The 26652-nt window shown below is 51.3% G+C and overlaps 1 protein-coding gene across 2 annotated transcripts in view; it reads right to left on the bottom strand.

Moving 5' to 3' along the window:
• Positions 1 to 14245, bottom strand: part of KCNS3 (potassium voltage-gated channel modifier subfamily S member 3) — a 28341-nt gene extending 14096 nt beyond the window's left edge. Inside the window, exons 1-2 of one of the 2 annotated variants that reach the window (XM_036434653.2) lie at positions 14123 to 14173; positions 2587 to 2592 (exon numbers count right to left, since the gene is read on the bottom strand). The gene's annotated coding sequence lies outside the window, so the exon portion shown is untranslated. Of the gene's footprint in view, positions 1 to 2586; positions 2593 to 14122 lie in introns of both variants that reach the window. The other variant, XM_045580483.1, reaches the window with a different exon arrangement.
• Between the last annotated feature and the right edge of the window lie 12407 nt (positions 14246 to 26652).

The following is a 26652-nucleotide window of genomic DNA, read 5'->3' as shown; positions in this document are numbered from 1 at the left end:
GAGAAATCCTTGAATTTCTAATTTTTTTTTTTTAATTTTGAACTGTCATAAGAAGAAAATAAAGACTTCTCAGGTCTAATACAGTCAAGGATTAAAAAATGAATTTCTACAAGTTCGGGTCTTCAGAGAGAAAACGCAGGAAATGCTTCCCAAAGTAAAGCCTCTAAGTCACATGCAAAAGGTTAGTGTACGTTCTATTGCTCTCGTCTATCCAGAACTCCCTCAGGCTGGAGCCTGGGCATCAATTGCCACAGCCCTTTCCTCTCCTCTGGGCTGAGTTCCTGGACAACCTTGGGGGAAAGGGGGAGAGAGAAAGAGGGGGAGCCAGCCAGTAGGCTGCTGCTGAGTCACTGATCAGCTCCAAAGACAAGCTACAGAAGAGAGTCCTGTGGAAGGGCGAGCACCTCCCAGGAGGAAGCAAACCACACCGCCTCTCACCCAGCGTGGGCATCCCCACGTGTGCACAGGGCTCCGGCCACTCTCAGTGGCCCCGTGACCACCACCACTCCACAAGCCCAGGAGGGAATGCCCAGCCCTGGCCCCCTCCACTTCGGGGGAGTCCCCAGGAGCGGGGCTGGCCTCCGCCAGGGAACTGTCAGCACATCAGCCCCCGTGAAGGGCTTCGGACCCTGCGCTCAGCCTCGTCTGTCTTGAGTGGCTGGTGCATTGATCGCCTGCACAGCCTTGATAGAGAGGAGCTGAGAGCCAGCTGCTTGCAGGGAGGGGCACAGAGAAAACATCTCATGCCGCCCGGGGAACGGGGGTGGGAACCGGCTAAGGAAAACCTTCCGGAGAGCACTGCGGTGCAGCGTGGCCAGAGTCCCATGGTTCACATCGGGGCTGCATCCTGGGGAAATGAATCAGGCCGTGTGCAAGGCTGTGTGACAAGGATGTTTACTGCATCATTAATTATTCATAGGAGCAAAAAGCCACAGGCTGCCGGAGTGTCCATCGGTACGGGGATGATTGCACGGACTGGGGGTGGCCGCGCCATGGAAGACTGTGGCCCTGAAAACGCCGGAATAATAATAATACAGGAGCTCCTCTCCGTGGAGCCAGCCCTGTCCAGTGTCCGCATGTCTGAGGCCACTTACTCCTCCCGACCCTCATGGAAGTAGCGTTTTATTGCATTCCTTTTACAAGTGGGGAGACTGGGAAATAGAGATGCTAACGGTCTCTCCGAGGTCAACAGCTAGGCAGTGACAGCGTCATGGTTTGAATTCAAAGAACAATGCTCTCACCACTGTGCTCCCTGCTTGCACACACGTGCACAGAAAGATAGTCACAACATGCTAAGTAAACAGAGAGGAATTAATACAATGGATGCCAGAATGTGATCCTTACAAAATATGACTGATTTTTTAAAAATGTATTTAATTGATTTTTTTACATAGAGGAGGAGAGAGGAATAGAAAGTTAGAAACATCGATGAGAGAGAAACATCGATCAGCTGCCTCCTGCACACTCCCCACTGGGGATGTGCCTGCAACCAAGGTGCATGCCCTTGACCGGAATCGAACCTGGGACCTTCCAGTCCACAGGCCAATGCTCTCTCCACTGAACCAAACCAGTTTTGGCATGACTGATTTTTATACAATGAAAAAAAAATCTATGAGAATATACACCAAAATGGTAAATGCATTCTGTCCGGTGATGGACTTGGGGGTCACTGTGGCTTTCTCTGTATCTCCCAACATTGTGTGAACATTTTTACAGTATTGCAAAACACTTAAGAAAATAGTTATTGGCTGAAACTGATTTGTCTCAGTGGATAGAGCATTGGTCTGCGGACTCAAGGGTCCCGGGTTCGATTCCAAGGACATGTACATTGGTTGTGGGCACATCCCCGGTGGGGTGTGTGCAGGAGGCAGCTGGTCGATGTTTCTCTCTCATCGATGTTTCTAGCTCGCTATCCCTCTCCTTTCCTCTCTGTGAAAAATCAATAAAATATATATATATATATATTTTTTTTTTAAAGAAAATAGTTATTGTCCGGCCATCGTGGCTCAGTGGTTGAGCATCAACCAATGAACCAGGAGGTCACTGTTAGATTCCTGGCCAGGGTACATGCCCTGGTTGTGGGCTTAATCCCCAATAGGAGGCATGCCAGGAGACAGCTGATCAATGATTGTCTCTCGTCATTGATGTCTCCATCCCTCTTTCCCTCTCCCTTCCTCTCGGAAATCAATAAAAATATATTATTTTAAAAAGAGAGAAAACAGTTATTTCTACCTGTGAAAAGAACAGGTGCTAAGCAGCCTTGGCCAGGATTTTGGGAGGGGGCATGGCCTAGACCACATGTGTCAAACACAAGGCCCGCGGGCCAAATCCGTCCCGCCAGGCCTTGCAATGTGGCCCGCACCGCGCTGTCATCACTGCACTCCGCTGCGTTTCCATCACAATGACAGTTTATGACTGTTCAGTAAACCATTCGGCCCGAGATTTAGGCTGGATTTTAGATTTTGGCCCCTTCTCTGATTGAGTTCGACACCCCTAGCCTAGACATTGAGGAACTTACAGCTGCTGTGACTTTACAGCTCCTGTGTTTCTGTGTCGTTTGTAGAGATCCCAGGCGTTGCTCTTCACTCACACCTGCTTTATGGCAGGCACTGGTCTGAGCCTATGGAGAACAAGAGCCAACATGGGCACAGGAATGCCGACACCAGTTTGGCTCAGTGGATAGAGCATCAGCCTGCGAACTGAAGGGTCCCAGGTTCGATTCCGGTCAAGGGCATGTACCTTGGTTGTAGGCACATCCCCTGTGGAGGGTGTGCAGGAGGTGCCTGATCTGTTTCTCTCCCATCAATGTTTCTAACTCTCTGTCCCTCTCCCTTCCTCTCTGTAAAAAATCAATAAAATATATATTAAAAAAAAACAAAAAAAAAAACTGCAGGAACTTAGAAGAGCTCATAGGAAGGGAAGCAGGTAAATAAATCACAGCCCTCACTACAAGGCTGAAGACTCGCGTACCATGAGGAAAGGTACTCGGAAGTGTTACAGAAGTCCAGAGCAGGTAAAGTCCCTCCAGGGAAGTCCTGTAGGGACAACCACATGAACAGGTAACATTTGAGCTGAGCCCTGTGGTCCGGTCAGGTATGAACAAGTAAAGGAGACAGGTAAGAGTCAGAGGCCTTCTCCGAGGAGTGGATCACCTGCCGATGGAGGGCGGGAGTGTCAATGGGGGGGAGTAATGGGAGACACCTGTAATACTTTCAACTGTAAAGACTTCTTTAAGTGATCGTGTGCAGAGACACGGGGACTAGAAAGCTTAGGATGGCCAGGGGGGAGCCCAATGACCTGGAGACATTTATACACATCGTTACATCTTAGAATGTCAAGAACTCTGTCTGTCCCATCCACACCTTGTCAACCAGCAATGACCCAGGAGACAGAAGTCCCAAGGACAGAGTACGTGTGAATCTGCTGAAACTCCTATCCCCCTTCCTCGCTTTATTTTCTCCATCACGTTTATCAATTCCTAAAAATACACTTGGAGACATATACTTAATTTCTTTCCATTGGGTACAGCGTGTTTCCCCACTCAACTATGAGCTCTACGTAGGCGGGGATGTCTGTACATCAGATGCAGTACCATATCCTCGGAGCCTGGCATCTTATCTGACACATAGTATGTTCTGAAAATTATTCGGTGACTTCATTAACAAATTGATTAGTTGGTTGATAATAGTTAGGATTGGGGGTAGGGCCAGCTACTGGCTGCTTCCAGTTGATGCTGAATTTTAATCTCTCTCTTGTCCACTGTTTTACTGGGAGAAAAAAAATCTTAGCAAATGTGCTTGTGAAATTGCAGTCACCTCAGAGAACAGTAGCTTCTTTATCAGTCACTGCAGAGGGAGATACAGATTTCCCTTCCTCAAAACCAAAGACAAGATAGATGTGTTCTAACACACACACACACGCATATTCACGCACTCCAAGCTGAGACTTGCACGTGGCCATGGAGGACTGGGTCCTCTCCTTAGTCCCGGTCTTGAACCTGTCCAGACGCTTTAGCCCCTCTCCACACAGCGTCAAGGTCCTTAAAAACAAGGACTGAGAGACAATACACAGACGGGGCTACACGCAGTGCGGGATTCTGGGTAGATCCTCCTTCACAAAAGGGCTATTAGTGAAAGACTAGGGAAGCACAAGTCTATAGTCCGGTTCAAGCAGGGCACCAGGGTTCACTTGTTCGCCGCGTCAGGGCCGGGGTTGTGGAAGCTGAGAACACAGGAGAGACTACCTGTGCGCTGGCACCCTGTACTCACTATGCAATTGGGGGGGAGTAAAGCTAGAATTATTCCAAAACAAAAAGTTTCATTTTTAAATGGGTCATTAACAGCTCTGGCCAATTAAGTTCAGTGGTATGAGCATCAGCCCAAAGACTGGTTTGTGGGTCCCGCCCCTCAACTACCATTGGATGAGGTTGTAAGTGGGTCCCACCCCTTCACAACCATTGGGTGAGGTTGGACGTGGGTCTCGCCCCTCAACTACCATTGGGTGAGGTTAGAAGTGGGACCAGCCCCTCAACAACCATTGGGTGAGGATGGAAGTAGGTCCAAAAGGCAGGGTCCAAATTAATTACAGAAATAGTATCTCTCTGAACAATACCCACCTTTAGGCCCAGCCTCTTTGACTGGTCCTGCCTCTTCCTCACTGCTCATGACCAATCTATCCTCAAAAAGAGGGGCAATTGTGTCATGCCAAAGCACTTTCCCCTCACCCCCAACCCACCTCACCCCCACCCTTGCCTTCCTCCCCCTCCAAGGAGGCACTATGTGTCTCTCTCCCAATGCTCAGACTGTGGGGAGGAAATCACAGCCTGTGTACAGTGCAGACCCTGGAAGACCCCCCAGGGTCCTGGAGACCAGGGATGCAGGGAAAAGTGGTGCTGGTATCACGTGCCCTGACTCTGTGCAATGGGCATGCTCCACAGACACCTGCGGTGCCTTCCCCAAACCCCAGTCTATTATGAGGAAAACACCAGAGAATGCAAGAGGCATCCTACAAAACACAGGACCAGCACTGTGCCGCCGCCGCCACCAGGCACGGCCAAGGGTGATCCTGAGAGGGGGCGGCTGAAAGGTTTCGAACAGACAAGAGAATGACAGCTGGGTCTCGGTGGGATGCTGCTTCCTGAAAGACAGCGCCCAAACCCACTGGCCAGGTCTTTCATTTAGAGCAGGTGCCACAAGGTATAAGGACCTGGTCAACAGGTCTACAGCATTCTCAAGGGTTTCCATCCTACTCCATTGCATGCACCTGAGCACACTTTGTTTACCTGCAGCCTATATCACTCAGGCATGTGGGGCCAGGTGTTCAGACCATAGGTTCAAGATTACAACTCTAGCTGTTGGATATCATTGTGCTGGGAGGCTCTGCCCTCCCAGCTGAGACTTGCATGTGGCCATGAGAGGACTGGGTCCTCTCCTTAGTCCCAGACTTGAACCTGTCCAAACCCACATGCACATTCACACATAGTAAGTTATTGGATCAAACTATATCATAAAACAATATGATATAGCTTGATCCAATATCATAAAACAAATACAAAAAACTAAATAGAAAAATTGGCATGTGGCATAAAACTAATAAAAGCACCAACCCAGACTGCAATAGAGCCGATGCTGGCTGATAAGCTCACCCCACAGATCCCGCCTGGCCAGTGATAAAAGGCAATGAACAGCGTCCAAATGCTTGAGGAGAATCGGATAACAAATCCCCGCATGTGCTCTCCTCAACTTATCCTGCTGTGGCAAAAAGGTAGAATTATCTACTGGAAGGCAAACATGCATTGCACACAGGTCAGATATGTAGTTGGCAGACTGTCTTCCCATACGCAGAAGGCCCCTCACTCTGTTCTATACCCTGGGAGTGCTCTGTTTTAACAAGAACAACCAAGCCTAAGACTGGACTCCTTGTAGCTATAAACTGTCAGTCAAGGACAACGAAAGAAAGTGCTACTTTCTATCACATGCATCCTTCTATAGATATTATACTAATGGCCTGGTGCACGAAATCCATGCACTGAGGAGGCAGGTGCAGCCAAACAGATGTGTGGCCAACAAGTCCATGCAACTTCCCCAGAGAGTTCTCCATGTTTGGCCTTAAACTATAATACAGAGAATGTGGAAGATTAACCTGTTAACCAGGGAGTTCCCTTTTTAATTACGCAACATGTAATGGGGGCGTACTCTTTCACTAGGACGTGTCAGTACGTCATGCCCAGAGGACGTAATTTCATTATTATTTTTTTTATTTATACGTAATTAAAATAAATGATATATATACAAAGGAAAATACAAAATTACAAAAAAATAGAAAAGAATACCAACAAAAAAAATGGAAACATCGAATTAAAAAATTATAAATTTTACAAACAATTCTAAAGATTACAAAAAATATATACCGTCCCTCTCAGGGCGCAACATATATTTCCAGGACATATTCATACGTCCTACCCATTCTCGATATTGTTTAAGTTTGACGTATTTATAGGTCCCGCTCAGTTAACAGGTTAAGGAAATTTAGGAATCAAGGAGCAAACCAAAATAACTATGTGAGTCACTGTTTACCTCTCCAGGACCTCCAAGCCACAGTGGCATACAAGCCAGTACCATCACTTTGCCACACTTCTCACTAACACCCTCCCTCTCCCCAGTGGCCAGAGGTAGTGACACATCAGAATGTGCCAATACAGCATAGCCCTTCAGGGGCTCCCTCTGTCTGACCTCCTCAGGTTTCAAGTGAGAACTTCCCTGCCTGCCTCTGGGGCCTCAGTGTCCACCAGCCAACTTCACATCCCACTGCCTCAGCCACATCCAATTGTTTCTCACCCCCCACCCTATGGTGCCCTCTCATTCCCAAATTCTCACTGGAGCTGTTCCCTCTGTTCCCTTTTTTTCTATTTAATTCCAATTGTTTCTTTGTTTGTTTGTTTGTTTGTTTTGTTTTGTTTTTTACAGAGAGGAAGGGAGAGGGATAGTTAGAAACATCGATGAGAGAGAAACATCGATCAGCTGCCTCCTGCAGACCTCCTGCTGGGGATGTGCCTGCAACCAAGGTACATGCCCTTAACCGGAATCGAACGTGGGACCTTTCAGTCCACAGGCCAATGCCCTATCCATTGAGCCACACCAGCCAGGGCTGATTCCAGTTTTGTCCTCCAACAAATCAGCTCCAATTCACCTGGTCCTTTGATGTGCCACATGCTCATGCTAACAGGCACCTCTGTTTTGTGCTGCAGAACCGGATCCTCAGCCATATCACCAGACTCACAGTGATTGGTGTCTGGACCCCAGCAGACAGGAGGGAGAGGTGTGGTGGAAATAGAACTAAATGAACGTTCTGCTTAAGTGTGAAAGACTCAGGTTTTCCTGCTCAAAATAGCGTGCCAAAGGCTGTGTGGGGGTATCTTCTCGTCATCCAGCCTTTTCTGGGGGCTCCAGGACACTGGGGTGCGATTGCCGGACCACACTGCACCCCGGCGAAGTACCCAACATGTCAGGCACCCCCAAAGGATTGGAGAAAAGCATTTCTAGAAGTCAGGGTGCTGTTGGCAAACCATACATCCTCAGCATATGTTCACAAACTCCCGGAGACAGGCGCCTTGGCTCTAGTAAGTTGCCACAGTGACTACTTATTTCTTGGGGTGAAAAGGGGGTTCTACTTAAACTTCTAAAAAGCTATAATAAAACAAATCTGATTGTTTATACGGCATCTGATCCATTATTTGGAAAGCAGAGAGCAAGTTTTTATGCTTCACCAGCATGCCATCCGGCTCGGGGAAGCCACGCTAGAAGGATTACTTTTTAATGCTCTGCCCAGAACACCCCACTATGATTACTTCCACACTTCACCAACATGGAAGAATTATAAAATAATGAGATCCCCAGGCAATGCAAGTGAAAACGATTTCACTTGGACTTGTAAGTTAATTCTCACATCTCTCCTTTCTCCAGTCCCTTTTCTAAGTGCACTCGCCTTCCCCTAACTCTCCAGTTCTCCAAACGAGGGAAGGTGGAGGCGCCTCCACGCTCCCCACCCCTTCCCACCCCCTGGGGATCAAGCTAGCAAGCCAGGCATGTGCCCTGACCTGGAATCGAACTGGGACCTCCTAATTCACAGATCAATGCTCAATCACTGAGCCATATAGGCAGGCCATCTTAACAATTTTTTTAGCGTACAGTCAGTGGTATTAAATGCGTTTATAATGCGGTGCAGCCATCACTGCCATCCATCTCCAGAACGCTTTTCATTTTGTAAGACTGAAACTCTACATTCAGTATGGTACTTCGGTGTGGTTTATCCACTTCTGTCCGGTCAGCTAAGCAGCCCACACTAAGGAGCACTCTGCCGGCTCCAGAGTGCGCATGTGTTTTGATGGGCATGTGGTGTGGGACGCTGGTCCTGGGAGGGGAACTCCATGTCCTGCTCAATCCTGGAGCTCCACTATTCCAACCATCTCACCTCTCACTCCTTAGGACTTAACTGCATTGTGAGGTAGTCAGAACCTGAACCCCCATACCTGACCATGCTTAAATGGGATTGTACCCAAGCTGCTGAGACTCACTTACAAATGAAGGGTTGTAAAATTGGGCTTGCTGTGTGCTCCTAACTGTTGATGTGGGTGAAAGGAGTGACTGGTAAAAGGAAACTTAAAGCAAACCCATTAGCGTTTAGGGCCACATAGCGCAGCTGTGGCCCCTGTACTCCACTCCAAAGCCCCTGATAGAAGAGAGCAGAGAGCAGCTTCCACGTGTTACGTCTGGAGCAGCTGAGAGACAAAAGCTCGGTCCTTATCACCAGACAGGTGCGCCACGCTGACATTCAATTTCTAATTAGATCAAGAAGTTTGGGGAAGCCAAAATCGGTTTGGCTCAGTGGATAGAGCGTCGGCCTGTGGACTGGAAGGTCCCGGGTTCGATTCTGGTCAAGGGCGTGTACCTTGGCAGCTGGTCGATGTTTCTCTCTCATCGACATTTCTAGCTCTCTATCCCTCTCCTTTTCTCTCTGTAAAAAAAATCAATAAAATATATTTTAAAAAAAAAGTTTGGGGAAACTGCTTAAAAGATAGTTTTCAAGGCATCTTATAAACTTTCATGGGATCCTTTTTGTGCATATTCAGAGAGCCTACATTGTAGGATTTGTGATTTAAGGAAATGATGAGAAGGTATGGGGATAGTGATACCTTTTTCACTTTGGCTAAGATAGATAATAGATAGATAGATAGATAGATAGATAGATAGATAGATAGATGATAGATAGATAGATGATAGATAGATGGATGGATGCAGATAGGACAATGCCACATAATGGCATTTTAATTTATACTATTAGCTAAGAGGAAGCAAACTTCCCCAAGAAGGCTCAACTGTGAGACACCTTGTGGCTAAATCATGGCCAGGCAACGCCTTATCACCAAGGGGAGGAAGGCAGGTCTTAGACAGTGGCTTCATAAGGATACAACAGTTAGAAAGCTGGGATCTTGAAAAAAAAAGTTAAACTTATAAAAACAAAACACACACACACAGACAAAGACTACCCAGAAGGTATGATTTATTGAGCTCAAAGACAAAAATGCTGAAATAACTGCCAGAACCCAAGTGTCTCCTTTCAATCCATACCTTTAAACCACAGTCTTTAATCACGGACTTCTCCCATCTCTTTGATCAATTAAATTCTCTACCTTAAGGAATGCTTTCAGGTTCACCTACGCATGCCAATCAGGGCATGAGAGAGCCAGCCCAGTCTGTGGGAGGGTGAGAGGAAAGAATGTAAGCATGTGCAAGTCCAAAATTTCAGTCTTCCGGCATTCCTTTACCTCCACACACACATTCTTTGCCAGGATACAAGTCAGCATTCCTGGAAGAAGCCTTCAAGAGGCAGCCAGCATCTTAGCTGATCTCTGGAGTAACTTTCCATTCTGTGGTCCTGTGCAAACGCTCGTTCCCTACAAGCATAGATTGATCTCTGGGTACCCTATCGCTTCCTCAAAGCCCCATCAGACCATCCGTTATGTTCACTATTGATCTTCAGGCCAGCAAATTCTTCTAAACATGACTTCCCAGAGGACATAACAAATGTACTGCTTTGGCACCTTTTCATGAGATATCCACGGGCACAGTGCAGGTGTCTCGGGTAATGAGGAAGCCCAGGGAAGGACTTGTTCCCTGAGACACGGAAGCTGGCTTCTAGCCGAGCCCAAGGCTGTCCACTGGGCCTCACCCCGAATATCCTGGAAAGGCTTAGCATCTCCTCTCCACCAGCCTCTTCGCTGGCGTCTCTCTAGTTAGGTCAGAGTGAAAGCAGCTTATTGGAGATCATCAAAGAGCAAATGATTGGAATCTCACCACAAACGTTCCCACACATCCACTCTAAGTTCTCCTAATTCAATTTATGAAAAGCATCCAAATTACCACAAATAAATGAGTCTATTGAAGAAGACTATTTGTAGAAAAGTAACTTTTTTTTTAATCATAAAATCACCAGGCTGAATGGTTGGGGGGGTGGGGGGGGGGGGCAGCGAGGAACAGGGAAGAACAAATGATAAGCTCAAATTTACCCAGCAACTGGAGACAAAGTCAGAGCTAGGGTTCAAATTTCTAATCTTCTAGTAATGCTAGCAACATTTAACTCACACACAGAGATGTGTATCTGTTGATTTATTAAGGAGCTGGATTCAACTCCCCAACCTCAGCCAAGGTCGCCTTCCACATAGACGCAGGCATATGCACACACTCTGTCTCTCTGTTGCCTTTCAAACCAACCTCCCCTTCTTTTTCGCTCAGTCCCACCTGGCTGGAGGTCCCATCTCTCCGTCACACCTCTTAATAAGAAACCCAGCCGAAACCGGTTTGGCTCAATGGATAGAGCATTGGCTTGGGGACTGAAAGGTCCCGGGTTCGATTCTGGTCAAGGGCATGTACCTTGGTTGCGGGCATATCCCCAGTAGGGGTTGTGCAAGAGGCAGCTGATCGATGACTCTCTCTCATTGATGTTTCTAACTCTCTATCTCTCTCCCTTCCTCTCTGTACAAAATCAATAAAATATATTAAAAAAAAAAAAAAAAAGAAACCCAATTGTCATTCTTGAATCTCTCTATTCTTCACAGCTTTCACTGACAATCCAAAAATACAAATTGGCTCCTGAACCTCCATTAATTTCCTCCCAGAGCCCTTAGGAAAAACTCTTAAGATCCTGAGCTTGGCCTGAAAAGCCAAGGAGGATCTGGCCCATCCTCCTCTCTGACCTCCTCCCAGCCACCCTGCCACCTGGTTCTCTTGGAGTTCCACCATCAATGCTTAGTGCTCATCCTTGTTAGAATCCTCACACCCTGGCTCAGCCTGGACTTCTCTCCTCACAGAGGTCTTTCCAGCTCCCCATCTGAACTAGCCCTGCCTGTCCTTGTTCTCCTCCCCAGGGAAGTGCTTTAGAAAGCTTGCCACTGCTAAAATGTTCGCACTGATTTGTTTACTGTCTCGTTCCTTACCCATCTGGCTACCTTCCCCCATGTCTGTTTCCTTTAACACTGCATACCCAGCCCCTAGCATAATGCATAACACTGGGTAAGTGTTCAAATACATGTTGAATGAATGAGTGTACATATTTGCATATGAATATATATACACTGAGTGGCCAGATTATTATGATCTCTGAACGCATAATAATCCGGCCACTCAGTGTATATCCTATATAATAAAAGGCTAATATGCAAATTGTCCCTTCAACCATCAGGCAGGCTGGCCAACCGCCCATGTCCCCACCCCCTGGTCAGGCTGGCTGGACCCCACCCATGCACGAATTCATGCACCTGGCCTCTAATACACACACACACACACACAGAGTGGTCAGATCATTATGCATTCAGAGATCATAAATCTGGCCACTCAGTGTATATGGCTACACAACTCAATCATGACGTCGAAGTTGGTATGTGCTGGGTGCTCAGCTGAGGATGAGCTGCAGGAGGCTTCCGTCGTTGGGGATTTTAGCGAGCACACTAAAGCCACTGCAGTCAACATTAACTGCTTCTCTGTAATGTGATTGGCTGAAAGCAGATCTTGGGCTTTTGTCACTCAACATGTGTGCAATTAAAGACAGTCTTATATAGTATCTACTCCAAGCAGACCATGTGCAAGGAGGAGGAGACAGGGAGGAGGTGGGGAAGAGAAGGAGAAGAAATACTGAGCTGGTGCTTTGCTGGCACACCCAAGCCTCCGAGCACCGAGTTTTTAATATTTTAGTGTTTCTGAACAGAATGCAGATTGCTTCCAGCTTCCCAGTTTGCTCTCATACACCTGACTAGCAAAAGTTTAGCTTTGCTGCACTCACGAATGTGTTTACTCAGGCCAATTTTCCAGGAAATCATGGCTCAGCCACAGAACTGGATTAAAACAGATCCTACCATGGTCTCCTCAATATTCAAGGCATGCTTTGGTTCGGAGTTCTTAAGCACTTTGCTACTGCTCTCTACCCCCTACCCCAATACTGATCATTTCTAGTTCTAAAATAGACACATTTAATATTAGGACAGGGGAAGGAAGAAGTCCGGTGAGAATTAAAAATAAGCAAACAAACAAACAAACAAACAAACAGGACTAGACTGAGAGCAGAAACTTCCTCTTACAAGGAGGCATCCAGAGCAGAGCCCAGAGCCTGGTAATGGCCGCTAAACGGCCTGACGAATCCATATCCTCAAGGAGTTCACAGTCCAGGCGTGGAATGCGACCTGCACAATACTCCAAGTTCAACCACCCAGTCAGTGCCACCCTTTCAGCCCGAACTAAATGGGGGAGGACACGCTCCAGGGCATCTGCCTTTAGCCAGGGGGCAGGTGCCCAGGAAAATGCTTGCTTCCCGTTTCCCTGGGCAGGTATTTGCAAGTCGTATGAAAGAGGGGCCACCAGGGGTGGCTTACACAGGTCTAAGCCAAGGGTTATGCAAAGCACTTAAGCAAATGCGTGGACAGGGCTGAGAGGTTGTTGCTCTGGCTTTCCTCCTGTGCCCGCACTGGAAGGTGGGGTGAAATGCAAACACCAGGAGCCAGGGGGACCCCAGGTCTCCCTGTGAGAACAAGCTCTCCACAGCCCCTGCCCCCACCCCCTGCGCCCACTCCTCAGCAGGCACACACCAGACCCCCTCCACCATCCCCAGTCACCCTGGCGCGGTGGTGGGGGGGGGGGTCCTTGCTTTCTCCACCCCCGCCCCTCCCCGGACTGAGTCAGAACCCTGCCCAGTCCCCCAGGCAAGGTGAGGGAGAAGCCAAGGGTGCAAAAGGTGCTCCTTTCCCGAAGAGACCAGACAAGACAGTGTGGAGGTGCGGGGGGGAGGGTGCGGGGGTGCAGACTGCAATGCGAAAGGCGCCACCCGGCTCCCCAGAAGGTCTGACTCCCTCGCCGGCCCATTCGCCCGGAGCGGCATGGGAAATGGGGAAAAAGGGGTGCCCGACCCACCCGAGCGCCCACTCCCGTCCCCCCACCCATCCAAACGCCGGGGCTGCGGGCGCCTCTCCGCGGGTCCTGCGCCCCGAGCCGCCCCCACCCCGAGCGCCCAGCGCGCCGGCCGCCCCGGGGCGCAGCGCTGCACCCAGACAGGGTGCCCCCCAAACCGCGGCCCGTGGCGGGGCCCGCACCCTGCGGGGCAGCGGAAGGAGGGGGGACGGGAGAAGGCGGGGCGGCGGCCCGGGCAGCACTTTGGGGCCCGGAGCCCCCTCCTCCCGGGGCAGAGGCTCAGAGCGCCTGGGGCTGCGGCTCTGCCAGCGCCGCCGCTCCGGCCCCGGGCTCCCCGCCTCCAGCCCTCCCCCCCCCCCGCCCCTCCCCGCAACCCCGGGCCCCGGGCCGACCCCAGAGACCCTCCCGACGCTCCCGGCGCCCGGAGGGACCCCGCTCCGCTGGGCCGCCCGCAGCCGCGCAACAGGCGGGTCCGGGGCTCAGCCGGCGGCGCGGGAGCGGGGGGACCGGTGCGGGGCAGCGGGCAGCCCCCGGGGACGCGGACCTCCCGGGTCCCGCACGGGCCCCCCGGGCCCCCTGGGGGCGGGGGTGCCCAGAGGCCGGCAAAGTTGCGGGGTCGCGGGGACAAGTCCCGGAGCGCACGGGGAGGAGGGGAGGGGCCGCGCGGGTACCTCCGGAGCCGGTGCCTCCGCCTCCGCAGCGCCGCCCACGCCGCAGGGATCGGGCCTCCCGCCGGCCCCGCGGCCGCTGCGGCAGGAGCGCCGGGGGCCGCCCGGTCCGTGTGTCCGGCCGCAGCCCCGGGCGCCCGGCCGCGGCGGGAGGGGGGGCGGGGCCCGCGGACTCAGCCCCGCCCACCAGCCGCCGCCGCGGGAGCACGGCCACCGGCTGCGGGGTCCGATGGGGCCGCGGGGTGGCCGGGCTGAGAGGCGGCCCTGCGGCCCCAGATGCACAGTCACCCCAGATGCACAGCCACCCCAGATGCAGTCACCCCGATGCACAGTCACCCCAATGCCCGTCCCGGGAGGAGCCGGGCGCGCACCCGCACCTACGCGCCCTCCCTCCCGGCCGGGAGCTTCGTGACCCCGCGGGACACAGACCTCCGCGGCCCCCGGCCCGGCCCCGCAGCGCTGCAGGTCTGCTTGCCGGGGTTCCCTCGGGAAGTCACGGGACCCCCAAACTTGTCTCCAAACAAAGTGCGAGGGAGGCTCCAGCCCCGCGCCCCGCCGCCCGCAGCCGGGAGCCCGGAGCCCCGCGCGGATCGGGGCTGCGCTCCACGTTCCGTCCCTGGACTCACCGGGGGAGCGGCGCGGGCCCTCCGCCTGAGTGCACGGCGATCGCGCGGGGTCCGCTCCCCGCAGACCCGAGAGGGGCCGCCGGGGCGACCGGTGCCCGGGGCCGCGGCGGAGGCACTGAGCCCGGGCGGCGTGCGGCCGGGAGGCAGGAGGCGCGGCTGGCCCGCTCGGTGAGCAGCCCGGCTCCCGAGCCGCCCGCCCGCCCGCCGCCCGCGGAGGAGGAAGGGGCCGCTGGGGCCACCCCCGCGCTCCCCGCCCGCCCCGCGCCGCGGCTGCGGGTGGAAGTTGTGCGGACCTGCAGGAACTCCGCGCGCCCGGCGTCCCCTGGGGGCCCGCCCCGCAGCACCAAATGGACCGAATGGCCCGGCTGCCCCGAGCCAGCACCGAGCCCGAGCCGCTCGCCCCGGGCCAGCACCTGGCCGGACCGCAGGCTGCTCATTGAGTCCAGGCCCGGAGCCAGGATCCCCGGAGGGGGCGGGGCAGAAGGATGCGTGAAGTCGGTGAAAGTCACTTTCTCTGACCTCCTGGAAGTGCCGGTGTTTTCTCCTTGTTTTTGTTTGCTCAAAAGTGGGAGTCAGCCGAAACCGGTGTGCCTCAGTGGATAGAGCCTCAGCCTGCGGACTGAAAGGTCCCGGGTTCGATTCCGGTCAAGGGCATGTACCTTGGTTGCGGGCACATCCCCACTAGGGAGTGTGCAGGAGGCAGATGATCAATGATGCTCTCTCGTGGCTGTTTCTAACTCTCCATCCCTCTCCTTTCCTCTCTGTAAAAAAAATCAATTAAAAAAAATTTTTAAAAGTGGGAGTCAGAGTGGTTTACAGACTCTGGGAGGTTTCTAACAGGAGGTAAGGGCCGCGGAGGTCTGGCAGGGGGAGAGAGGTTGGGAGCCAGCAGGGATGGGCCAGCAAGAGCGAAAGCACCAGATGTGGTACCTCCAGCGCTGTCATGGCCTCGTGGACGGCAAGGCCCTCATACAGGCGGCTGAGGAACAGGTGCTCCGGGCCCTCTGTCCCTCCTCCCAGGGTCTGTGGCTCCCCAAGCCGGACCCTCTCTCTTGGGGAAGAGGATTTGTCCACCCTGCTGTTTGCAGGCAGCTGAAGAAGGTGATTTTCCTGCCCAATTCATCATTTTTAGCACAGCTTATTCTAAAAATATGTTTATGTTTTATCAGCACCTGAGACGAATGCTCTCCCGTCTCTGCCAGAAGTTGGCTCTTTAATCATTTACAATCGCTGAGGTCCAGCATTGTGTGCGTGGGAAGGAAATATGGTGGGAGACGCTGAGCACTGCAGAGAGGTATCTGCAGTGCAGAACCCCCAGGGCTGCCTGCTTCTGGGTCTGGGCGGCACACGGGACCAGGGGGGCAGACACCCCCACTGGGGGGCAGAAAGGGCATGTCTCCACTGCGGGCGTATGGGGGTGTGCAAGTAGAAAGGGCACAGATTTGAGAATCAGACCGGGGTTCTCATCCTGCTGGACCCTGCACGGAGCCCTGTGAAGTCCTGAGCCTTTCTGTCCTGGTTTCTTCATTGATAAGGAAAGTCCCCCTCTCACAGGAGGAGGAGACAAAGAAAATGCAGTGACAAACAGGAAAGCATTGTATGGGCCCTAAAAAGCATGTCTGTTCCCCAAAAGTTCACCCCTAAAAACGTACCAAAGTTGAATGCTAGCAAAGTGGTGAATGCATTCCTACACACACACACACACACACACACACACTGCTCTCACCCTCTATCTCCAGTCTCTTCCTCTGACTTCAGTCTCCATCGCCACAGGGCCTGCTTGGATGTCTCCCTCATTCCTCCCACATGCCCAGGTTTCCTGCTTGATCCCCAGTGGGGGGGGGGGGGGGGGGAGGTGTGCAAAGGAAACCGATCAATGATCCTCTCTCATCATTGATGTGTCTATCTCTCTCTCCCTCTCCCTTCCTTTCTGAAATCAAAATGTTTTTTATTTATTTTTATTCCCCCGTTAAAATATATTTTTTGAAAGAGGAAGAGTGGAGTGCCATTGAGAGAGGGACCACCATTGCCACCAGGGGAGAGCAGGACACTTCGCACCTTGCTCTCTGAAAATCTCTTCTGGCTGCTTCTCGCAACTGTATCTTTGCATGATGGAATTTCCTCCTTGTCGTTACAGAAAGTTGTGATTTTTTTCAAAATAAATTTTAATAGAAAATTTCTTCTGTTCCTGAGATTGAACAGGCCAGTTCCACCGACAGCCCTTTGGAAATCACTCCGTCATATGCTCTCCCCCAGCAGCCCGGGGCTCGGCTATGAAGACTCTATCCGGGGCAGCAATGTCCCTAATGGGTGGCCCACTGTACTGGTTTTCCTGGACTGAGGAGGTTCCTAGGACACTGGGCTTCCAGTTTGAAACTGAGACAATAACAGGAAAACCAGAAAGAGTTGGTTATCCTATAACAATACTGAGGAAGCAGAAAAAAGATCATGGGATTATGCCTAATGGTCTCTGCCAGGGGGGTACCTTTCATTCTTCTTGATGGAAATAAAGGCTAGACCCCGAGTTCCATCACGCAAGTGAAGGATTATTAAAATAGATATAGAACGCCCAGACCAGACACATCTGGTCTTTGGTGCCTCTGAGTTTGTCTTTCTGCACCTTACCTGCAGTCTGAAGACCTTAGTTTATCTACCTATTACTCACTTGTCCATCTATCCATCCATCCACCCATTGTTTGGCCATTCATCCACCTTTTTGTTAGTGAATCAGTCACTGAGCATCTGTCATGGGCCAGTCCCTGAAGATACTGAGATGAATAACACCACATAGTGCCTGCCCTCAAGGAGCCCAAGGTTTAATGCAGAAGACTCAATCCAAGCAGATGACACGCATACAGAAGTATAACTGTACTGGAGGTTGGGAAAGTATAATGGGACCCAGTAGAAGGAGCAACTTGAGTCAGAAGATTCGGAGAAATCTCTTCTGGCTGCTTCTTGCCACTGTATCTTGGAGATAAGTTGATTTTGGAGATTAAGTGATTTTGGAGATTAAGTTGACCTTGGCCAGGTAGAGAAGGGGGCCTTATGGGAACAGTGTACTGGTTCAGGGAGCTCACCATAGCACAGTGGGAAGATGGAGAGGATGGTTCGGGCTGGAATGTAAGTGCACAGAGAGTGGGGGTCAGGGTTGGAGTAAGATGTGTAGGAACGGGTCAGGCAGAGAGCAAGGTGTGAAGAGCTTGGCTGAGAAGGAAAGATGCCAGATCTGAGCACTCAAGAAGCCCATTCCTGGGAGTGCTTTTGTGACCTGGTTTCTCAGACAGAGCTTTTCTCTGCTGAAGTGCAATATGAGGGTAGACAAGTAGGATGTATGACCTTGCTCAGCACCTCTTGGCCATGGCCCAAGGGTCCTCATGGCACAGGGAATTACCCTTGAGGACACCCCCAAGCACCTCTCCACCAAGAGCATTCTTCTGGGGGTGGGGACAGGCCATGTTCTGCCACATTTCTTTCTTTAATAATTGATAAACTGTGTCCTCTGTCTGTAGAGCTGTAAAGTTTGTAGAGTTGGCAGGAACTTTGGCAATATCTAGTCAAAACCCAGCCAAAGCCAGAGAGGAGATATCACTGAACAGATCAGAGGCAGAGGTGGATTAGAATTCAAATCTTTGGATTTGAAGGCCATAAATATTTAAGGTACTTCAAATATAAAAATAATATAACAGGCCATTTAAAGTAAGCCTACGAACACTTTCCTAAAGAAAAGTGATCATGACCTAGCTGTTTGGCTCAGTGGATAGAGCCTGCAGACTGAAGGGTCCTGAGTTCAATTCCTGTCAAGGGCATATGCCTGAGTTGCAGGCTCAATCTCTAGTAGGGGGTGTTTAGGAGGCAACTGATCAATGATTCTCTCTCATCATTGATGTTTCTATCTCCCTCCTCCTCTCCCTTCCTCTCTGAAATCAATAAAAATCTTTTTTAAAGAGTGATCATTGTATCATAATCTGAAATAAATCATTCTAACTAATTCATTAGATTTAGTCTTAGCTACATCCAAGCACTAGGACTGCCGGGGCTTTCCACCATCCAGACACTGAAGGGTTAATACTCAGCAGCTAGAACTGTCTTTCCAACAATATTTAGTCAATATTCTGAGTATCACCCCTGGATATGCATATATTTAATTTGAGTTTCCCAATCCATTCTCCACAGAGCAACAACAAAACAAGCTAAGAAACCCAACAGTCCGGCCCAGTCTCTTGTCTTTGAGGAATCCTCAGAGCTACAGAAACACTGCTGATGTGCCCATCTGTGTCACCAAGGGCTGCTAACTCATCCTCCACAGAGATGCAGGAGCCAGCCGTCTGTGACCCCTCTCTCGACAGCAGGGCCAATGCCGCAGGCAGCTGAGTTAGCGAGTCACTTGGACCACTTCATATCTCTCTCTGTGCCTTGGTCTCCCCAGCTCCACAACTGGGTTGGAGTGGTGTCAGGTAAGATGACATACAGAGCAATGTAGAGGAAAGCAAAGACCTTTGTGTTCAACTCAGCATCAAACTGACTGTGTCACGTTGCCCCCTCCCCTCCATCTCGTGTCCCAGTCCCTCCCATGTAAAATGGGGATAATTATACTGGATTGTATCCCCAAATTATTATGAGATTCCATGTGTTGTCTTCACATCTTTGAGCCTCACTGCACCGCAGAAGCTCAGCCAGGAGTTCCCCTATTTGGCTAGTTTGCCTACCAGCTGGACCAGCTCACCCCATGTGGTTCCCAACCCAATGGGTCTCACTTCCCCGTCTGACCTGTTCGCACAAGCCAATCCCATAGTTCCGTGGGACCCAAGAGTCACCTCACCTTCTTATCATACAAAGCCTGCCTCCCGCAGCCCCTGCTGGCTCCCTCCGCTCCTGAGCGCAGCGCAGCCCCGTGGCCCTGCCAGGTGGGGTCCTCCTCCAGGGTTGTGAGTGCAGGACAAGAGGGTTTTAACAGATTACAGCCCCGGAATGCACGCCACAGCACAGAGAAACACATGCGTTCCAGAGCTCCCTCCAGGCTTTACCACCTTAAAGCCTTGAGCATCTGACTCAATTTTCACTCACTCATTCATTCATTCATTCAACCCACATGTGAAGTTTACGGAGTGCCAAGTGTGCTAACCACAGCTACAACTTAACCATTATAAAATGAGGGTAATAATGACAGTAACTTAAGAATTAATCTTGCCCTAACCAGTTTGGCTCAGTGGATAGAGCGTCAGCCTGCGGAATGAAGGGTCCCAGGATTGATTCCAGTCAAGGGCATGTACCTTGGTTGCGGGCACATTCTCAATTGGAGGCAGCTGATGGATGTTTCTCTCTCATCGATGTTTCTAACTCTATCCCTCTCCCTTTCTCTCTGTAAAAAAAATCAATAAAATATCTATTTTTAAAAAACTAGTCTTGAAACTTTGGTGCTTCGAGCACAAAGTGTGAATAAGTGGGAATTATCTTCCACTTTTCTTTCTGGCCCTGAGCACCCACGTTCCTTTTCTGTATGAAAAGAGGAATGTCTGGTAAACAAAATAAATCCCAGTTGGATGAGAGCATCCCACTTTAAAGCGCACGCTGGGTTCTCTCAGGAGCTGTTGCACCGCATTCTCATCACATGGAGAGCATCCCAGGGCGGAGTCCCCGGGCCTGACGAAGGGTGGCAGGCAGGCCTTAAGCAGGACGGCTGGCAGCTGCTTCCATGCATGCTCTCTGACCATCAGAAGAGCTACACTTTCATTCATTCATTCCCTCATCATTCATTCTTGTTGTCATCGGAGGGTTTCTGAACATTAGCATTATACCAGGCTTGGTACAACGAACTGGGTTCTTGAATGTGAATTTTGAGGACTCGGACTCAGCGGTGCAATTATTTACTTTCTATTTCTCTGCCCTGGTCTTAGTTCTTGAGCCGCTTCTGCATGGCAGCAGAGAAAAGCAAGCCTGGTAATCCCCGATGAGTCTGGTGTCCATTCAGGCCGCTCCCCTGTCCCCTCCTTCCCTTACCCTCTGAGGGACCCATGGTCTGGGGAGGGCGGGGTGCCACCACAGCTGGGGGTTAATGGGGTGGCATCTCCTCAGTGGCCTCAATTGAGATGGCTGCCCACTGTCTGGTGCCCTCCCCACACCATCCTACATAGAAGGAGCACACACTGAAATAATCACATGTGCGGTTCGTTAGCATCCGGAACTGGGCAGGACTCATTTTAATGAGAGAGCAGAATCGGAGTCTGAGATCTGCCAGGAAGCGGGACAGGTAGGCAGTGGGAAGCGCACTGACCGGCACTGCTCACGAGCTAGATAAAAGCTAAGGCCAAGAGGCTTGTTGATCAGCCTGAACTCGAAAATAAACCTGAAAAGGATGCCTTTTCCCATCACTGATCTCCACCGCGTCCGGTCACAAGGCTCCATTTCGCTCTCAGGGACAGCTGGGCAGATGCCCCAGCCTGCCAGGTCGTTTTGTTGTTAAAAGTCCAGGAGAGCCAAGCCTGTGTGGATCGGTGGTTGAGCACGGGCCTATGAACCTGGAGATCCAGGTTAAATTCCTGGTTGGGGCACATGTCTGGGCTTGATCCCCAGTGTGGGGCATGCAGGAGGCAGTCGACCAATGATTCTCTCTCATCATTGATGTTTCTCTCTCCCTCTCCCTCTCCCTCTCCCTCTCCCTCTCCCTCTCCCTCTCCCTCTCCCTCTCCCTCTCCCTCTCCCTCTCCCTCTCCCTCTCCCTCTCCCTCTCCCTCTCCCTCTCCCTCTCCCTCTTCCTCTCCCTCTCCTTCTCCCTCTCCCTCTCCCTCTCTCTCTCTCACTCTGAAATAAATAAAAACACTTTTAAAAAGCCCAGGATGGTTTGAGAGAAAGTTTCCTTCGGCCAGCTGCAGCCAATCACTCTCCACCCCACCCCGCCCCCGCGTGCTGTCTGTCTTTCGGCTGAAGGCACCCGGAGTCAGGCACACTGAGGTGGGAAGGGGTGATGTGTTTTTTTCCAATGCCCCCCTTTATTGCTCTAGGATAGGGGTGTCGAACTCAATCAGAGAAGGGGCCAAAATCTAAAATCCAGCCTAAATCGCGGGCCGAATGGTTTACTGAACAGTCATAAACTGTCATTGTGATGGAAACTCAGCGGAGTGCAGTGATGACAGCGCGGTGCGGGCCACATTGCAAGGCCTGGCGGGACGGATTTGGCCCGCGGGCCTTGTGTTTGACACATGTGCTCTAGGATCAAGACTTCCAGTATACCTGCCGAAACTGGTTTGGCTCAGTGGATAGAGCGTCGGTCTGCGGACTGAAAGGTCCCAAGTTCGATTCCGGTCAGGGGCATGTACCTTGGGTTGCGGGCACATCCCCAGTGGGGGGAGTGCAGGAGGCAGCTGATATGTTTCTCTCTCATGGATGTTTCTAGCTCTCTATCTCTCTCCCTTCCTCTCTGTAAAAAATCAATAAAATAAATTTAGAAAAAAGAGACTTCCAGTATATCAGGGCATGAAGGAAAAAAAGAGCAAAATAAGCATTGTGTGTGTGTGTGTGTTGTGTGTGTGTGTGTGTTTTATGGGTCTTTTTTTTCATTTTCACTGCATTGGCTGGGGTCCCCTGTCATGGCCGGTTCCCCACCGACTGCCATTATTACTCTGTGTGACAGGTGTCCCACGCGGGTTCCTTTGTGGGTAGGGATAAGGCGTGTGCTCACCTCCGAGGACTGACGTGGAAGGTTCTAGTGCAGGTGCTGCCCCTTCCTTCCCCACCTCCCACTTCCTTTAAGATTGGGTTCCCTCCCTGAACTGTCAGAGGGGAGCTGCATGCCTGAGGGCCCCGGTGGGTCCTGTAGGCCCGGGAACACATCACTCCCCCAGCCAAAGTGGGAATGCGGGCTGCTCCCCTCCACGGGCTCCACCTCGGCCCTGCTCTCCGAGCTGGCTCAGCTGGGCTCAGGGGCAGCTCCATCTGCTCAGGCAGGCGCCCCCTCTCACCTGCGCATCATCTCCCACTTCCACGTCCTGCATTCTCTGGCTTCCGCCCTCCTAGCTGAGGCGAGGCGGTGTTATAGAGGAGGGTGCCTTTGGGGGCCAGCACTGTCCAAGGCTCCCTAGCTTTCAGGGCTCAGCTTGTTCAGCAGCTGCGCCTCCCGAGCCCATTAGACCAGTGTTTCCCAAACTTCTCTCATGACGGGAATCACCTGGTGGAGTTGTTAAACTACAGATTCCTGAATCCCAACTAAGAAGTGCTAAACTAGAATTTGTGGGAACATATAGGTAAAATTGTGTCTCATCATGAGAGAAGTTTGGGAAACACTGCATTAGACGGGCACAGGCATCCCCGTGTGGCGGGTCCCTGCCATTGCACCGGAGCAAGATTGCAGCAACCAAAACTGTAACGCACTCACTCACAGGTGCTGCTTTTGCTTCCAGTAGGCTTTCCGGGAGCACAGAAAGAGCGCAGATCTGTACCCTTCTTTTTTCACTTAACAAGCCTAGACAATTTAATTCTTCTACTCTTGGGGATTTTTAATATAAAAATATTTTTCATATAAAAATATTGCACTAAACTGAGAATAACTTAGGTTACTCTCAGTAGTTCCCTCCCTACCTACCCCTTCCCTTTCTTCTTCCTTTCCCTTCTTCCCCTTTTCTTCCCCCTCTCCCTCACTTCCCCTCTCTCCTTCACACACACACACACATACGCACGCACACACACACTTTTAGGGGTTCTTTATTTGTCCAGGTAGGAGTTGGGGTCCACATGGAAGGAGAAGGGAATGGAGCTGCTTGCCTGCTTCCTGAGTGTGTGTCCATAACCCATCAGGGCTTTCAGTTGAGAACCTCCAGACAGCAAATCCCTGCTTCACAAATAAAGAACCGCAGTTCAGAAGAGTTAAGTAACATTCCCAAGGTCACACAGCTGGTGCGGATCAAGCACACTTTGTTACCACCCAAAAGCACTGCTGTCTTCTGAGCTGCCAAACTAGAGCTTCCTCCAACCCGGGCAGTGGTGCATCCACTGACATCCTTTAGGACAGCTTCTAAAGTTGTTGGGGTTTTTTGGTTGTTTTTTTTTTTAATTATTTTACCCATTCAACCAGAATGGCCCCAGCTCCCGCACAGTCCCCCACCCAGAAGGCACTCACGTTGCCCTCCAGGAGACATTCCTGGGTCTGCTTCTCCCGCTCCCAGGCTCCTTGGCTGATTTAGGGATGTTCCAGACCCTGGAGATGCCCCCACAGTCATATTTTAGCCTCTGTCCCGGCAGATGTGACCAGCAGGGAGTCAGTCCTAACTGAATGAGGAAGTGCTCACAGTAGTCACCCACCCAGAGAGCCCCCTGTTCTGCTGGCAGCCAATCCACTCTCCGCACCCCTCCACCCCCAACCCCAAATCCCAGCCCCGCCCCGCCCCAAAGCCACAGTTCAGTGACTGTGGCCTCATAGGAGCAACATTCCTTTAATAAGAAATCAGGGACACCCAGCTGGCATGTCCTCAGAGATTGCCTTGCCAGCTCTCTGATTTGACTTAAAAGTACATGGAAGGCCAGAGCGGAGAGGGACTCTCTCAGCAGGATAGGGCCAGGGTAAGCTCTTAGCTAATTATGATTCCCATCCTAAAGATTTCCTCTTCTCAACAAAACTTTGGAGTAGGGGTTGCCAAACCTAGCAAATAAAAATTCAGGATGCCCTGTTAAATTGGAATTTCAGATACACAGGAATAACTTTTTACCATAAGTATGTCTCACATGTTGCAGCCATGTCCAGCATTGCAATATTCCAAGTATGAGCTAAATTTAGAACTTTACGAGGGATCCTATACTTCCTCTGGCTGCCCTGCTCCGGGCCTCTCTTGGAGTGTTTGTAGAACATTCCTGTGCGTGCTGGGAAGGGGAGCTTTAGGAAGGAAGCAGGGGATGTTGGGGGCAGGGCTCCTTGCCGGGCAGCTGTCTTGGGTCCTGCCTCTCTGCCTGGGGAGAAGGGCAGCTGCTGGGGCTGCTCCTGGTGATCACCAGCCCTCTGGGGACCGTTCCATGCGAACAGGCCAGCAGAGAGCAGAGCCCTCTGCAGAAACAAAAGGCCAGAGGGCCCGCTGGGCTGCCGGCTGGTCCAGGGCTCTGCATCTTGCAGTGAGAAGAGGGATGCTGCCTGGCTCTCACCAGAGGTCTAAGTGAGGCCGCAGGGCCTCGGGGTTCAGGGAAGGGGGTGTCTTTTTCTGCGTCTGTGTGTCTGCTTGTGTGTCTGTGTGTCTGTGTGTCTCTATGTTTATCTGTACAGAGGTGGACAAAAGTAGGTTTACAGCTGTGAGTACACAACGCACAGTTATTCTTGTATTATTATTTATTGATTATTGTATTACTTATTTGTATTGCAACTGTGAGCCTACTTTTGCCCACTCCTGAGTGTGTGTGTGTGTGTGTCTGTCTGTCTCCATATGTCTGTCTGTCTCTCCCTGCTACCCCACCCTCTTTCTCAGGCTGTTGGGTAAAAGCCTCTCAGTACCTCTCTAAGTGGGGCAGGGAAAGGCATTCCTGTGCAGACTCCACGGTGGAGTTGGTTCTGTCTCTTGCTGAAGGTTCCTTCTTTCAGGGGCTTTGGTTTTCGGACACGGAGCCCCTCCTGCGGTGGGTGACAAGGATTCCCCCCCCCCCCCCCCCCCCTGGACCTGGAGGGGCTGCAGTGGCATTCAGAGGCTCATTGCCCCCTTCTCTCAGCTTTCACACACACATCTGCGGACCTCATGACCCTGGAGTGTGGGAAGTCCCATGCAAATGACCCTGGCGGCCACCCACCTGGGAGACAGGTATCTGGACTTCAATTCCATGGGTGAGAGCCACCCAATGTGGGAGTACAGCTTTGACCGCTCTCCATTCACATGGGGGGGGGGGGGGGGGGGCATTCATCTCTCCTTGGCTTAAGCCATGTCAAAGGATTGCATATTTTGCAACTAGAGCTCACAAAGGCCACATGTTCCCCATAACTCCCTGGTACCTTCTAGTTTTGTTAGCATTAGCACACCTCATTTGCCATCTGTCGGTATTACTTCCCTGGGACCTAGACCTCTGGCCTTGGCATAACTGGTGGATTTCACAGATGCACGTAGGCCGATCGTTGACTCTTCCCAATAAGAAACAGCTGCCTGCAGGTGGCTACTTCAGAAGGAGCCATGCATCTAATAGAAGCCACAGAGGACTATGGAGAGAGCTGGGACTTGAAACGAAGTCTACCTCTGCTCTTCACTAGCACTGTGACCTTGAAGGGAGCTTACCCTTTTGACCCTCAGTTTCCACATAAGCTGGGAACAATGCCATGTGTATTTGTAGAGGGGGTGGGATGAAAGAATGAGTGAAAGGATATTAAGTGCCCAGTGCGGTCCCTGCCACATGTAGAAACTTATTCCTACGGTCATCATTTACCATCATTTAGCACCTACAGTGTACCAGGCACTTCTTGGAGGCTGAGGGACATGGAGTCAATGAGACAAACTATCAAAATTTCTACTTTTGTTTTTAAAATAAAATAAAAATTTTAAAGCCCGAGAGTGTAGGCTCCGGGCCAATTGCCTGAATTCGAATCATGACTCCAGCTCTTCTCAGTGACATGACCTTCAGCTTTAAAGTGGGGGCCTGTGGACTAGCACCTGGGGCTGAGTGGGGAGGAGGACATTTGATAAGACACTGTCTGGGGCTCTGCACAGACCAGTTGGGCTCAGGAAGAAAGACAGATGAGCGCTGCCTGTGCAGGTGGCCACTCCATCCTCTTGAACCACTGGGGGGATGTGGCACTGTAGGCGTCTCTTCTCAGCTGGTACACCTGTGTGCAGGTGCATGCCCCAGGCCCCTGGGATGGCTTGTTCAGAGAGTGCAGTCAGCCTCAGAAGTGACTCTGCACATGGAGGTTGAGATCAGCCCTGGACTGTTGATATATTGAGACTCTCACCCTTG

The sequence above is a fragment of the Pipistrellus kuhlii genome, unplaced genomic scaffold, assembly GCF_014108245.1.
Source record: "Pipistrellus kuhlii isolate mPipKuh1 unplaced genomic scaffold, mPipKuh1.p scaffold_m20_p_13, whole genome shotgun sequence".
In the NCBI taxonomy this organism is placed as follows: Eukaryota; Metazoa; Chordata; class Mammalia; order Chiroptera; family Vespertilionidae; genus Pipistrellus; species Pipistrellus kuhlii.
The sequence above is the reverse complement of the archived record's forward strand: the minus strand, read 5'-3'. Positions and strand labels throughout refer to the sequence as shown.